General features: G+C 42.6%; 1 protein-coding gene across 1 annotated transcript in view; it reads left to right on the forward strand.

The window, feature by feature from the left end:
- Window positions 1-6,149: 6,149 nt before the first annotated feature.
- The window catches only part of LOC124789384 (metabotropic glutamate receptor 4-like), an 876,620-nt gene continuing 869,802 nt past the window's right edge, over window positions 6,150-12,967 (forward strand). Inside the window, exon 1 of the mRNA XM_047256716.1 lies at window positions 6,150-6,278. The gene's annotated coding sequence lies outside the window, so the exon portion shown is untranslated. The remainder of the gene's footprint in view (window positions 6,279-12,967) is intronic.

The raw sequence follows: 12,967 nt of genomic DNA on the forward strand, positions 1-12,967 counted from the left end.
TTGTTGTCATGATCTGAGCTACCTAACACGTTTATCTTAACACGAAGACTTTCCCGAAATCTCTAGTCTTTGTCAGTTCCTTGTCTTTCAAAAATACCTCCACGTGTCCACCAGAAACTGAATAATCTTATGAGGATTGCTTAACTGACGTGCTACAGAGAGGAAGAGCAGAGACATCCCTGCATGAAGTCAGGATAGCAGTTGGGTGTCTATGAAGCGTCCCTGACACTAGTAAAAAAACATTGTCGAAGTTTATTAACCATCTTTACAGTCGTCTTGTTCCGCACCGGCTTTATAGCCGGTGCCTCATTCAGATGCTTGTTGAATTATCGCTAACGACTCCGAAGCAAGTTCTCGTCTGCAGGCCCAGGCAAAGATGAGTGACCATAACCCGCGGTGCGCTGCTGGTGTGGCTATGGCCAGCACGAATGGTCTGCTATAGTGTGCTCGATTCCACTCCGAATTCTATGTTGACCCTTGATGACCAATCCGCGATGTGGTGTTGTCGGAAGTCGTGTGGTCGGTCGATCTCCTTCCTACCATCCAGGTAAGTTTCAGCACCCGGAGGCGCCTCATTGTTGAACAGGAACGTGGAACCCCACGAGACTCTGCTGCTGGGTTTTACGCTGAAGTTCGGTGCTGTCGGCACTCTGTGATGTGGTGCTGTCGGAAGACAGTTAGCGTCTCCGTCAGAAATGGTAGGCGGTGAAAAGTAGGAAGTTCACCAGGCGAAGACCGTCATCTAAGGTACCTTTTCGGCTGGTTCGTAGACTATTGTGGAGTATGTAGGACATAGATTCACTGATCGTAATTGTGGGATCTAGTGCTATTACTGTGAATGCCATCGATCCGACCGATCAACTCCTTGAGAGCTGGAGAGCTCGTGTATTTAAAGGGAGTTAACATGAGGCTATGACACAATGCTCAGTTCGTAATGACCGCATGTGTCCTCCTTACTCTGCCATATTAGCTTAACAGGCTCTTAAACTGCTGTGTAGGTTCTCTGATACTGGTTCTTATAAAATAGGTACAGTTTATTTCGACATCTCTTACGGATACGCGTGTCACATTTCGGTTACTTTTCTGCTCTGTGCTATTTTCTGATGAGCTCGTCCTCTCTCTCTCTCTCTCTCTCTCTCTCTCTCTCTCTCTCTCTCTCTCGGCATGCTGTTGTAACTTGCCGAGGCCTGGCCCACTTACGAAAAAAAATGTTCAAATGTGTGTGAAATCTTATGGGACTTAACTGCTAAGGTCATCAGCCCCTAAGCGTACACACTACTTAACCTAAATTATCCTAAGGACAAACACACACAACCATGCCCGAGGGAGGACTCGAACCTCCGCCGGAACCAGCCGCACAGTCCATGACTGCAGCGCCTAAGACCGCTCGGCTAATCCCGCGCGGCTGCCCACTTACGACATGCCACTTAATTTCTCGTTCTGTCTCTACATCTGGCTTGACAGCACTTTGCTTGTAGCAAGGTGAATGAGCTTTAATAAAATTTTGAAATTTTCAGTCCCTTACTATTCTGCGTCATAACAGAGCACTGATAACTTCGGACTCAACTTCTGAGGTCATTAGTCCCCTAGAACTTAGAACTAGTTAAACCTAACTAACCTAAGGACATCACACACATCCGTGCCCGAGGCAGGATTCGAACCTGCGACCGTAGCGCTCTCGCGGTTCCAGACTGCAGCGCCTAGAACCGCACGACCACTGCGGCCGGCACACTACTAACTCAAATATTATTATCACCAGATTTGAGCCAAAGCCCATCATTGGGATTTCTTATTGACGTTTGTTGCAAGCCGACTAACGACAGGTATCAGTGGACGTTACTCGGTGTTTTATGCTATCCAGGTATCGGCGCCCTAGGCAGGATCTAAGGGGTTTCCCAATATTTGCTGAAGATTAACGTCAGCACCGAAAACCCCTGGACAGTGCATGGTGTACAATGGAAGTACGTTAAGCAACTAACGGAAGAGGGTTAAGGAAGACTCTTTTGGATCTTTAAGTAACGATCAAATCGGCATGCTAGAATCAACTGCCTCAGGAGTGGAGGAGGACCAGAAGCATCTCATGGTCGAGAAGATGGACGAGTTCAGGAGCCGGGGGTAGACAGAGTCCCGTAACCTAGAAAGGCAGTCGGTCTAATGGAAGAAAACCGGGAGTAAAAATTACCTGATCGGCCAGGATGAGGTCTGGGGGCTAACACCCCGTCACCTGTAAACAATAATGCCGAGGCAAAATTTTGGGTTAAAAGAGCCTGGGATGAACAGGTTGGTCTTTCTGGTAAACGACATTTGGCACTGGCAAGGAAAGTGACTATCGGTACATGGAACATGCAGAGAATTGGCACTAAGGCTAAGAATTTCATGAAGTAAAGAAATATAGTATGACCATAGTGGCCGTAAATGTGATGAACAAAAAGGACAAAGGTACAGAAAAAACAGAATGGTTGCATCGACTACTATAGCGGGATGACTAAAGAGGAGAGGTCCAGAAGTGGGGTCTCCATAGCTATTAAGAAAAAATCTCAGAAAGATTTTAACCCTAGGATCAGATTATGGAAAAAAATCCTGCAGGTGCAAATGAATTACGTCATTCGTGGTGATCATCGCGGTGTATGCGACAAATGAAGTCACCTTCTTGAAAGAAAAAGAAAAATACTTTTGCTCAACTGACGGGATCACTAGAAATAATGGAATGCAGTGATCGAACGGCATTATTGGCCGGGAGGCCCCATCCGGGATTGTTCTGCCGCCGAGTGCAAGTGAAGAAATATGAGAGAAGAAAGTTTTAGTTACTGGGACTCGAATGACGTACTGGGTGCAGAACAAATGACCTTATTGCTGTTGGCCAGTATGGGAAAATGTGTTAAATAATTATGGGGATAGGCTGACAGACTTTCGTCAGAAAAATGCCTTGAAAAATGGATAGTTCACGCCGAAGTCAATGCTTCAATATACGTGGGGAAAACCGACACGTAAGTTTAGATTAGTAACTGAATGTGTGATAGCACGCCAGAAAACAAGGCTATCTATAAAGGACGCGAGAGTTTACGGAACTCCGCAAGTGTATCAAACTATTGTTTACTGGTTTCAGGAATCCAGTCGAACAGAAGGTGAAGAGTTGGCATCCGATATAATCTGTTTGCAGGAGGATTCAACGAGCTTCATCTATCACCACAAACTAGCAGAAATGACATCAACATATCAAGGATATGAACATGAATTAGGCAGTTAAAGTGGCGATAGATGTAGAGGCCTTTGAAGTTCTGCCAGAGGAAATAAAATTGGGAAAAGAGAAACTGTTGAAGATAAAAAAGGGGGCCTATAATAAATGACCGAACACACGGTTTGATTATAAGCGGAAAACGTGTGGAGCGAACGGCATAAAAGCACAGAAGGCCATTAGTAAAGTTAAAAATAAGGCATGGCAGAATATATAAAGAAAACTTGGGTACTACTATTACAGGAAGAACGTGGAAGAAACTGAAGAAGAGAGGTGAAAACAAAACCTGTGCTGGAATTGCTCTAATAACCGTGACGGAATAGGAAAAGAACTACCAAGCCTTGGTGATGAAGAGGAGAAACGAATTCACATAAGGAAAGTTAAATGTGATGCAAGAGGACAAAAATTCATGAACACGACGGATAACATCGTAAGAAATCTGCAACCCTATGAAGCATATCGAAAACGAAAAACCATCCGGTCCTGGTGAAATGAACATATAGTTAATGGAGACAGCTCTTGAGGCTTATGATACGATACCACAAAACAGTCTGTATAAAGAATAGTGCCGTGTCAACTATTTACATCAAATTCGCGGAGGTATGTTCCTTCTATTCAACTAATTTAAGACCGGTTGTTTATTACCATACGAGTTTCGCTTCATGTATTTGTGAAGCATCTTCAGTGGCCTGCAATACATATTTCTTTCGACAGGTATAATAAAAGTATTATGTGGTATTATTTTACATTCTGTCGTGTTTTGCTAGTGTTTTTTAAGTTAGAATCAACTTTTGTAGCACAAATTTCGTGATGTGAAATTTCCAGCACTGTTAACTCATACGTGTGGCCCTGGATATGTATTCGTTAGTTTGCATTTTCAGCTGGCCGGTTTCCGGTGTTCTTTCTCCCAAATTTGATTCAATACATCGCATATACCACTTGCACTTTCCATTTTGTGATCTACATATGTGTATTTTCGGTGCGTAGAGTTGCCAACTGTTGCTGTGTGTTTATCTGTCATCTTTTGATTGTGTTGTGTGTGTGGTTTGATATTTTTCACTCGTGTGTGTGTATGTTTGTTTTTGTGTGTGTGTGTGTGTGTGTGTGTGTGTGTGTGTGTGTGTGTGTGTGTGTGTGTGTGTATTTTGCTGTGTAAATCTATCATTCTTTCTTAAGAGTGTGATGTATATATCACACTGAATAGCCAAAGAAAATGATACACCTGTCTAATATCGTGTAGAGCCCCACACCTGAAGGCTTCCTTTCCTTCGGTCAGATTTTACAGTTTCCTGCAGTGATTAGCTTTCTTACCCATCTCTCTCTTGGTTTTTATAGACACTTTTGTGGTTTTTTAATTGTTTTATTGCTTCTTCGCATATATGTTAAACAGAACTGGTTACAAGATTGAAACTTGCCTTACAACCTTTTTAACACGTGGAATACCATAGATTATATCATTAATCCAGCCCTCGTTCAAATTGTCACACTCTCCAGTAGTAATTCTACGTAACTCGCGCAGAGTACGTGGCCGTTGTCGACGTCCAAAAACACCTCGTTTCAATCTATCCCACACATATTCGATTGGTTTAATGTCTGGGTAAAATGCAAGTCGCTCCACTCCGGTAATGCTGAAGGAACGTATTCACGAGAACGGCACAATGAGCACTTATCATCCATCAAGATGAAATATTCACGAGAATGTTGGCGATATGGCACCATTATTAGCTACAGAATCTCGTCCCTGTACCGTAGAGCTATAAGAGTGTCCTCAACAACCGCCAAAAGTGTACGATGGCCCCACCTCACGCCACCCCAGGAACATTATTCCGTCACTTGTTGTACATGTGGGACATAGTGTTGGAGGCGATCGATATTTCCGAGTCGTCTTCAAACTCATCGGCTTCAGCTATTAACGCAGACAGATCCTGATTTCGTCGGTAAAAAAACCTAATGACCATCCTGAGGTGTCCATTCTGCATCATTCCTTGTCCATCTGCAACGGAGTCCAAGATGTAGTCGTGTACGACGTGATGTTCGTCGTGGTCATCGCGAATGAAGATTAGTAACACGGATTCGTCTCCTCAGTTTGTGTGATGGCCAATGTCCTTGTAGCTGCTTCTTCGAATGCCGAATTCAGTTCTGGAGCACTAAGCCCACGCTTCCTTTGAGCCAAGAATCTTAGATATCGATCGTCCTGAGCACCTGTCGAACATGAAATGCCTGGGTGATGTAAGCCATCAACGCTACTGGTGAAATGGAACCAACGCCATGTCCACACATCACTTCGACTCCGGTGCAAACATCGAGCAACTTCTGTGGTTGACAAGCCTTCTGCGTGTAGCGTGATGATGTGGACTCTGTCATCGGCCACTATTGCCCTTCCTGGGACGATGCATGTTCGCCGTACTGTTCCGTAGACGTGTCCAATGCGTCGTTAGTGACGCTTTTCTTCCAGTTGCTATCCATTCGGGTCCGGCGTTCTGCCCGTCGGTAGCGCTCATGGTACCTGTATGTATGTTTACAAACAACATCAGGGGTGACTTTCCGATCGGTACAGGTACGGTCACAGTAACAGCCCACCTACACTAGGTATTGGCGATTCCTGCCGCTGTGGCCGAGAGGTTCAAGGTGCTTCAGTCCGGAACCGCACTGCTGCTACGGTTGCAGGTTCGAATCCTGCCTCGGGTATGATGTACGTGATGTCTTTAGGTTAGTTAGGTTGAAGTAGTTCTAAGTCTAAGAGACTGATGACCTCAAATGTTAAGTTCCATAGGGCTTAGAGCCATTTGAACCATTTTTTTTTTTTTTTTTTTTTTTTGTATTGGGGATGCAGCACTTTTGTTGATGTGTGTGTTTTTCATCCTCACGTTACTGAGACATCGGATCTGCTCTGTTTGCAGGTTCCATCAGCAATATCGACGGCGCGGAATACCACTGCAACAAGACTGCGGTCCGCAAGGTGATCTCTGGCGTGGTGGGAGCAGCTTCCAGCGTCACGTCCATCCAGGTGGCCAACCTGCTGAGGCTGTTCAAGATCCCGCAGGTCAGTCCCGCTGCCTCACTGATTCCAGAAAGATACTACGCAGACCCCGCTGGTCGTGGCACTGTTCTTTTTTGAATAGCTGTCTTGTGACACAGAATTGATATTAAAAATTTGTTGAGGCCACCTGTTCTGACTTTTCGCCAGCTCAAGTGCTGGCATCGTCAAAGATTCACACTTCGGCGCTGACAGCATTAACAATACCATTCAGTAGCGCTGGCGAAGCATTAGGGAAGTCATTAAATGAACATCGGCCGAAGATCCCGAAGCAAAGACAACAGGCAATACGTTACAAAAAATATGTTATGTAATCTTATGACCTACCTACCTAATGAGGTCATTCAGCTGACAGAGCTGACGTGCGCCTAATATATCTTAAACTGAGGCTGTCGGTTCCGTGTAGTATCATATGGAGGGGAAGTTATCGAACAGATAATTTTATCCACCTTCATACGTAAACTTCGAAATTTTGTTAAAATGTAGAATCTAGTTCAAATCAGGTGCAACAGCAATAGAGTAACATACCAGTTAGATTTTGGAAAGCTAAACCAAATCTTCGAAATCACACTTCAGCAGGTCACCAGTACAATAAGAGAAACCCTGTTATTAAACTAGCTGATTTTCAGGACATACGCAGCTATGTAACGCATAGATTCAGGTGCACCGAAAAAGTGATTACCACATACAAGAGGCAAGCTTATTTTGCGTGATCTAAACAAAATGATAGTTAAAGATTTGAAATACTTGCAGTCCTAATGCAATAATTTGGAAGAATGTTGGAAACAACTTTACCTAAATGGTTAATAATGGTACTAAACACTAACGATCAAATTGCAGTGTCGTGCAAAATAATTATACTAATTATATTCAAAAACACACCGAACAAAATTGTAGTCTAGCACACTTCGACGAAATACGCACAACCACGCACACAACAAAACACTTTTTAAATACATTCAAGTACAAAGAAGTAGAAAATTCCTACAGTATAGTTTGCAGTACTGCTATTTGTTATATTTCGCTGCTAATATTATAATGGTTGTCAGTGTAGAACCTCTTTGTATAATAAACGATACTTAGCAAAGTATTATTAATATATAGAACGAATTAAAAGACCTTCAAACTCACGAAATTGACGTCATTATCTTAAGCATTTACGTATTCATATTCGTTTATATAAACACCAATCGACGATATTCGGAATATAAGAGAGTAGGAGAAATCTCAGTCGAACAGGGCTGACCACCACTTTGGAAGAGAGCTGTACTGCACCACACACATCTTCTCCTGCCATCCGAGAACAAGTAATGGAGTCCCTGAAACATTCCGTGTGATCCTACACCATTAGTAAGGGGCTAGCAGCAGTTCGACTGCGCAATTAACGACAGATGCGTAAACTACATTTGGAGTGTTGCCGCAACCGTGAAGCATGGACTGCCGATGAATGGCGTCGCACTGTGTTCAGCGATGAATCGCGTAGTTCCACCAGGCCGTATGGCTGTCGGCGGCGGGTACGACGGCTGCTTTGGCAGAAGTCCCATTCTTCCATTGTTTTAGAGGGACATAGCGGTGCTAATCGTGGCATCAAGGTGCGGGTAGCCGTTGGCTCCGACATTAAGTCATGGCTGATAATGGTCAGGAATATCCTGCCGCCTCAAATGTCACCTCTCATGCAACACTATCGTGGTACCATTTTTCAACAGGACAATGATCGTTCACTTGTGGCACATGTCTCTGCATGACGGTGAGATACTCCCATGGCCAGCAAGGTCCCCAGATCTGTCTTCGAAAGATCATGTGTGGGGGCCCGGCTCCGACAATTCTGTCCCAGCGCTGGTTTCCAGTACATCAAGGACTTGTTACAACAAATGTGGATACATCGACTTCGTGAGACCCTCCCAAACGGAAAAAGTGTGTTTATCCAGGTCAGAATGAGTTCAGTGCCTCACTGATCTCGTATTGGCAAATTCTTTTTTTCTAGAAAACTTATTCGATGTTGTAATCACTACAATAACATCACACACCCTCCAGCTCTTGTGCTTCACTTTTCTTGGCTGATACTGCATATACGAGGGCTATTCGAAAAGTAAGTTCCGATCGGTCGCGAAATGAAAACTGCTGTGAAAATCAAAAACGTTTTATTTCTAACAGTTAGCTACACCTTACAGCCACTTCTCTACGTAGTCACCGCTCCGACTTAAACATTCATCGTATCATTGTACCAACTTCCTAAGACCCTCGTCGCAGAAGGCATCGCCTGTGTTTTCCGCCAATTTTCTACGCTCATTTACAGCTCCTTGTCTCTGTCAAAACGTTGACTTCATAGCCAGCAGTTCATGTGAGCAGAGATAAAACTCAGCGGGAGCCAACTATGGGATGTATTGTGGGTGATTAACCACTTCCCGTAAAAAACGCTGGAGGAGCATCTTCACTGCCTCTGCAGAGTACGGGCGAGAACTGTCAAGAAGAAGGAACCGTATGACAGTTATACTATTTGGTCTGCATGACATCAGGCGAAATCTGTCACCAGGCTTTCATACTTGGCAGGAGACACTATTATGTAGGCATCCTTGCGTGCTCATCGTGCGCTCATAAATGAGAAGAGCGACGTGACGTGATCGATGGGCATACTACAGACACTGCCCAAGGCATATGTGCAAAGCTTAATCAGATGTTCACAGTGGTTTCCATTTCGTAACTATCGGAACTCACTTTCCGAAAAACCCTCGTGCGTTGGTTTTTTTCCGTCACATCTTGGCAGAGCCAATTTCTATTTAAGGTTTGCAAGCAAAGAATCTGGATTTTGTTTCCCTACTATCTGCTTATTTCACACCAGTTTCGGCTTATTATGTCATCAGGTAACAGCTTTCTAGCATTCGTAAGGGACGTCAATGAGTAAGAAACTAGGGAAGAAAATGTCATGGGTAGGAAATATCCACTCAAAGCGCTTCGAATAGAAGGCAACAGTTAGTCACTTATTTTGGTTCAACTGTGTGGGAAAGAAGGCGAGAGTGGATGAAATGCAGTTATAAGTGAGACATGTTTCAGTGCCAGTAAGACATGGATTCTAGCTGCTACTGTTGTGCCGGCCGAAGTGGCCGTGCGGTTAAAGGCACTGCAGTCTGGAACCGCGAGACCGCTAGGGTCGCAGGTTCGAATCCTGCCTCGGGCGTGGATGTTTGTGATGTCCTTAGGTTAGTTAGGTTTAAATAGTTCTAAGTTCTAGGGGACTAATGACCTCAGCAGTTGAGTCCCATAGTGCTCAGAGCCATTTGAAGCATTTGCTAATGTTGCATTGACTTTGGCAGGTAAGTATTAGTGTTGTTTTTGCATTAGGAAGAAATTTCTTGTTATAAATTTTGCAATATGACGGTATTTTAGTACCATTGTTGCAGCACAGAAGTATTAAATTACAGTTTACAATATAAATGTTGCTAAATCAGTACATAAAGAACACACACTGCATTATAGTTTGTACAACGCAATATAAGAGAAGTGAAGTCATTGTCGCAGAGGTAAGCGGGCAAATAGCATAGATAATATTAGCAAGATCATATATATCCCAACCCATATACTAATGCCCCCATAGAATGAATAAAAATTAAACCTAGTGAAGTACGTTTGGTCATTCGAATAAGAAGACTACAACAGACGCAAACTCATACGGATAAGGAAAACAAAAGCTAAATACAGAGCAATATGTGTTGTACTATGCAGCGATGAATGTGATCACTGGAGTTGACGTCAGGGTGTGTACAATCGGTTGATTGGATAATGTGAAGTTTAAGAATGGGAATGTGCTCACGTGTAACTGTTCACTTACAACCAAATGAGAATTTTATGCTAGATGCCCATTGTCTTCAAATTCTGCAAATACGCTAATTTTTATTTCCTTTATTGGCTATATGTATAGTCTCTTTACCACAAAACATGTTCAGTAAATGAAGGGTCTAACTTTCATAATCTCCAGCTGCCTTGATGCTGAGTCAGCCTAGCTGCTACAGCTCTGCCTGTTTATGCAATATGCAATTTTTTACAATCAGCACAAGTGATTTTGAAAAGTCAGTTATTCTTTTCTATCTTTGCTATTGAGACGTAAGCTGCTCTACCTCTTGTACAAAATAAAGTAGCTGGAATGTTTTACATTATACGCTAGCGTTTTGGATATCTTTCTTATTTCCACCTATGGCTGTTACTACAAAGGGCTCTATTGTGGGAAAGACGTGGATTATTTGTTTCTTGTGACGGATCTTATCGACAATGTCAGGGTTATAGCCATTGCTAAGTTCAGTTGATTTGATAATGCAACATGTGTCAGACGATTAACCAGAAAATAAGATAGCACGCATTCTTCGATGTAACACAAAAAGATCTGATTCGTGTCAAAGTTCGATGTCAACATTAAAAAACTAGATCTGAGAATGGTTAACAATAGGTTAGATGAACAAATAATTATTCTTAAAACCACAGTTATCTTAATTACCCTGTCTTACACAGTAACTGTACAAAATGCGATGGTAATAAATACCATAGCCTTTACGAATAAGGGAATGGGGCCTCACTTTCCATCCCTTAAGTCTATTTGCTCCGTCCACTCACAACTTCTCTTGCACGGGAACGTAATCTTGGAGAGCTAGGTAACTTGAATATGCATAGCGTAGAAGGAGCGGTGAGCTTTCAAAACAAAAGAGCATGACATGGCGGAGTGTGCCAGCACGAGCCAGGCGACATCGCAGATTGCGAAGTGTAGCAAAAACACAAGGAATGTAGGCTGCAGATGCACAGCCCGATCTCCTCCGAGTTTCTTCGAACCGCGAGCTAAAATTCATCTCAGAAATGCAGCAGGATAAGATATTACACAGATGCGAAAGAACCCAGCTGAGAGCAGTAGTTCAGTTTTATTTCGGGACGAGATACTCTACCATGTCTGTACTGCAGTCCTCCAGTCCATAATTCATCAACTAGAACTTCACCTCAGGTACCTGCGCCAAACCCAGACACTAACTGTGGAAAAGAAACAAAATTGCTCAAAATTATGAAGAATTACAATTGAAGATAGCTGTACGAATCTTAAAATGGAATGTAGTAACTTGCAGTCTCTTTAATCCTTTATTTATTTTATTTATCTTTCATCTTTTGCTTCAGGTTTTTATTACTGTAACTGTTTTGTGTGTGCGTGTGATAGCTTACAATATCATTTGAAACTGTAATTGAAAGGATCCTTTGTTACAGAATGCAGTTTTAATCATAATACGAAAAAAAATCAAGATTGTTGCGCCTGCTATAGAAAAACGGCATGTTTAAAAAAGGATCCACTAAATAGTGGATAGCAGCCACAAAAATACTGAGTTTTTTTCGTATTTTAATTACAATTGGCTTCTTTAAAACAGACACGTACCTAATATAATTCCGCACAATACTGTAACCATCACATGTACATGCAAAACAATTCCAGTTATAAAAACTGAAACACAAGATTAAGAAGTAAACACGATATACAAATACAAAATAATACTAAATAATCTATTACAAATACTAAACAATCAACAATAAATATACAGCAGTGCCCTTAAGAATGAACCAACTAAGGAGGCGCAGTGTTGGACTGACATTCCGGAGGGCAAGGTTCAGATCCGCGTTCGGACACCCAGATGTAGGCTTTCTGTGATGCCCTAAACAGCTTCAGTCAAATGCTTCTGATTCCTTTGAAAGAATGCGGCCGGTTTTGTTCCCCATCCTTGAAATATTGCGAGTTTGGGCTCCCTCCGTCTCTAATGACCTCGACGTTGACGGAATGTTGAACCTAATATTCCTTCCTTCTTCCTCCCAGACGCCAGCAGCACAAAAATATTGAAAGGAGAGTACGAAATCAAAACTGATGACACTGTGGCATGCATATTTTCATAACGTCAGATGGAACTGCTTAGTGTCAAAATGACGACGGAGTACAAATAATATTTCAAGGATTCCAAGACGACAGACTCACAACAAAGTCAGGGATTAAAAATTTAAAGCATATTGCTTGTGATGGGATAGATGTAAGTCGAGGTAGACAGTCCGCATAAGAAATGCTCTATCGATATGAAATAGGAGAAATATCGAAGTCTGCATAGCAATGACAGGAATGCATCACAAGCAGAGAGAGATCTAAAGTAACTGGAATTAATATGTAAAAACCTAACATATGGACAAATGACAAAAAAGGTGCACTGGTAAAGTACCAATTATATTTTTCATTAGACATTTGGCTTTTAAATTCTGTCACTATACATCACCCGTAACTCTTTCGTCGTATTTTTCAAACCTTGGACGAACCCTCGTTACCACTAGCCCAAGACCCACACCATCGCATAGCCACTCACAAATTTATTCCCTAATTCGATGGAGAAGCGATTTTCCGCTGGCTTTCGCCGGCATGCTATGAAGTTATAGGTTTCTGTCTGTCCCTTCGAGATGATTTTGAAGAGCGCCTGAAAAATGTAGGGTTAGGTTGAGCTTTTCTGGATGAGAATGGGGTTGAAATAAGGGCACAAGTGAAACTTGGTTCCGACATGTAACTTAATCCTCCCCGAACACCAGAGGAAGTCGAAATGTGTAATGTCACCATCTGATACCCGCTCGACATCAACAGCGACACGAATCCTCACTCGTTGAAACATTGCGAAGAAATTTTGAATTTAAATCAGGTTATT

The sequence above is a fragment of the Schistocerca piceifrons genome, chromosome 3, assembly GCF_021461385.2.
Source record: "Schistocerca piceifrons isolate TAMUIC-IGC-003096 chromosome 3, iqSchPice1.1, whole genome shotgun sequence".
NCBI classification, from domain to species: Eukaryota; Metazoa; Arthropoda; class Insecta; order Orthoptera; family Acrididae; genus Schistocerca; species Schistocerca piceifrons.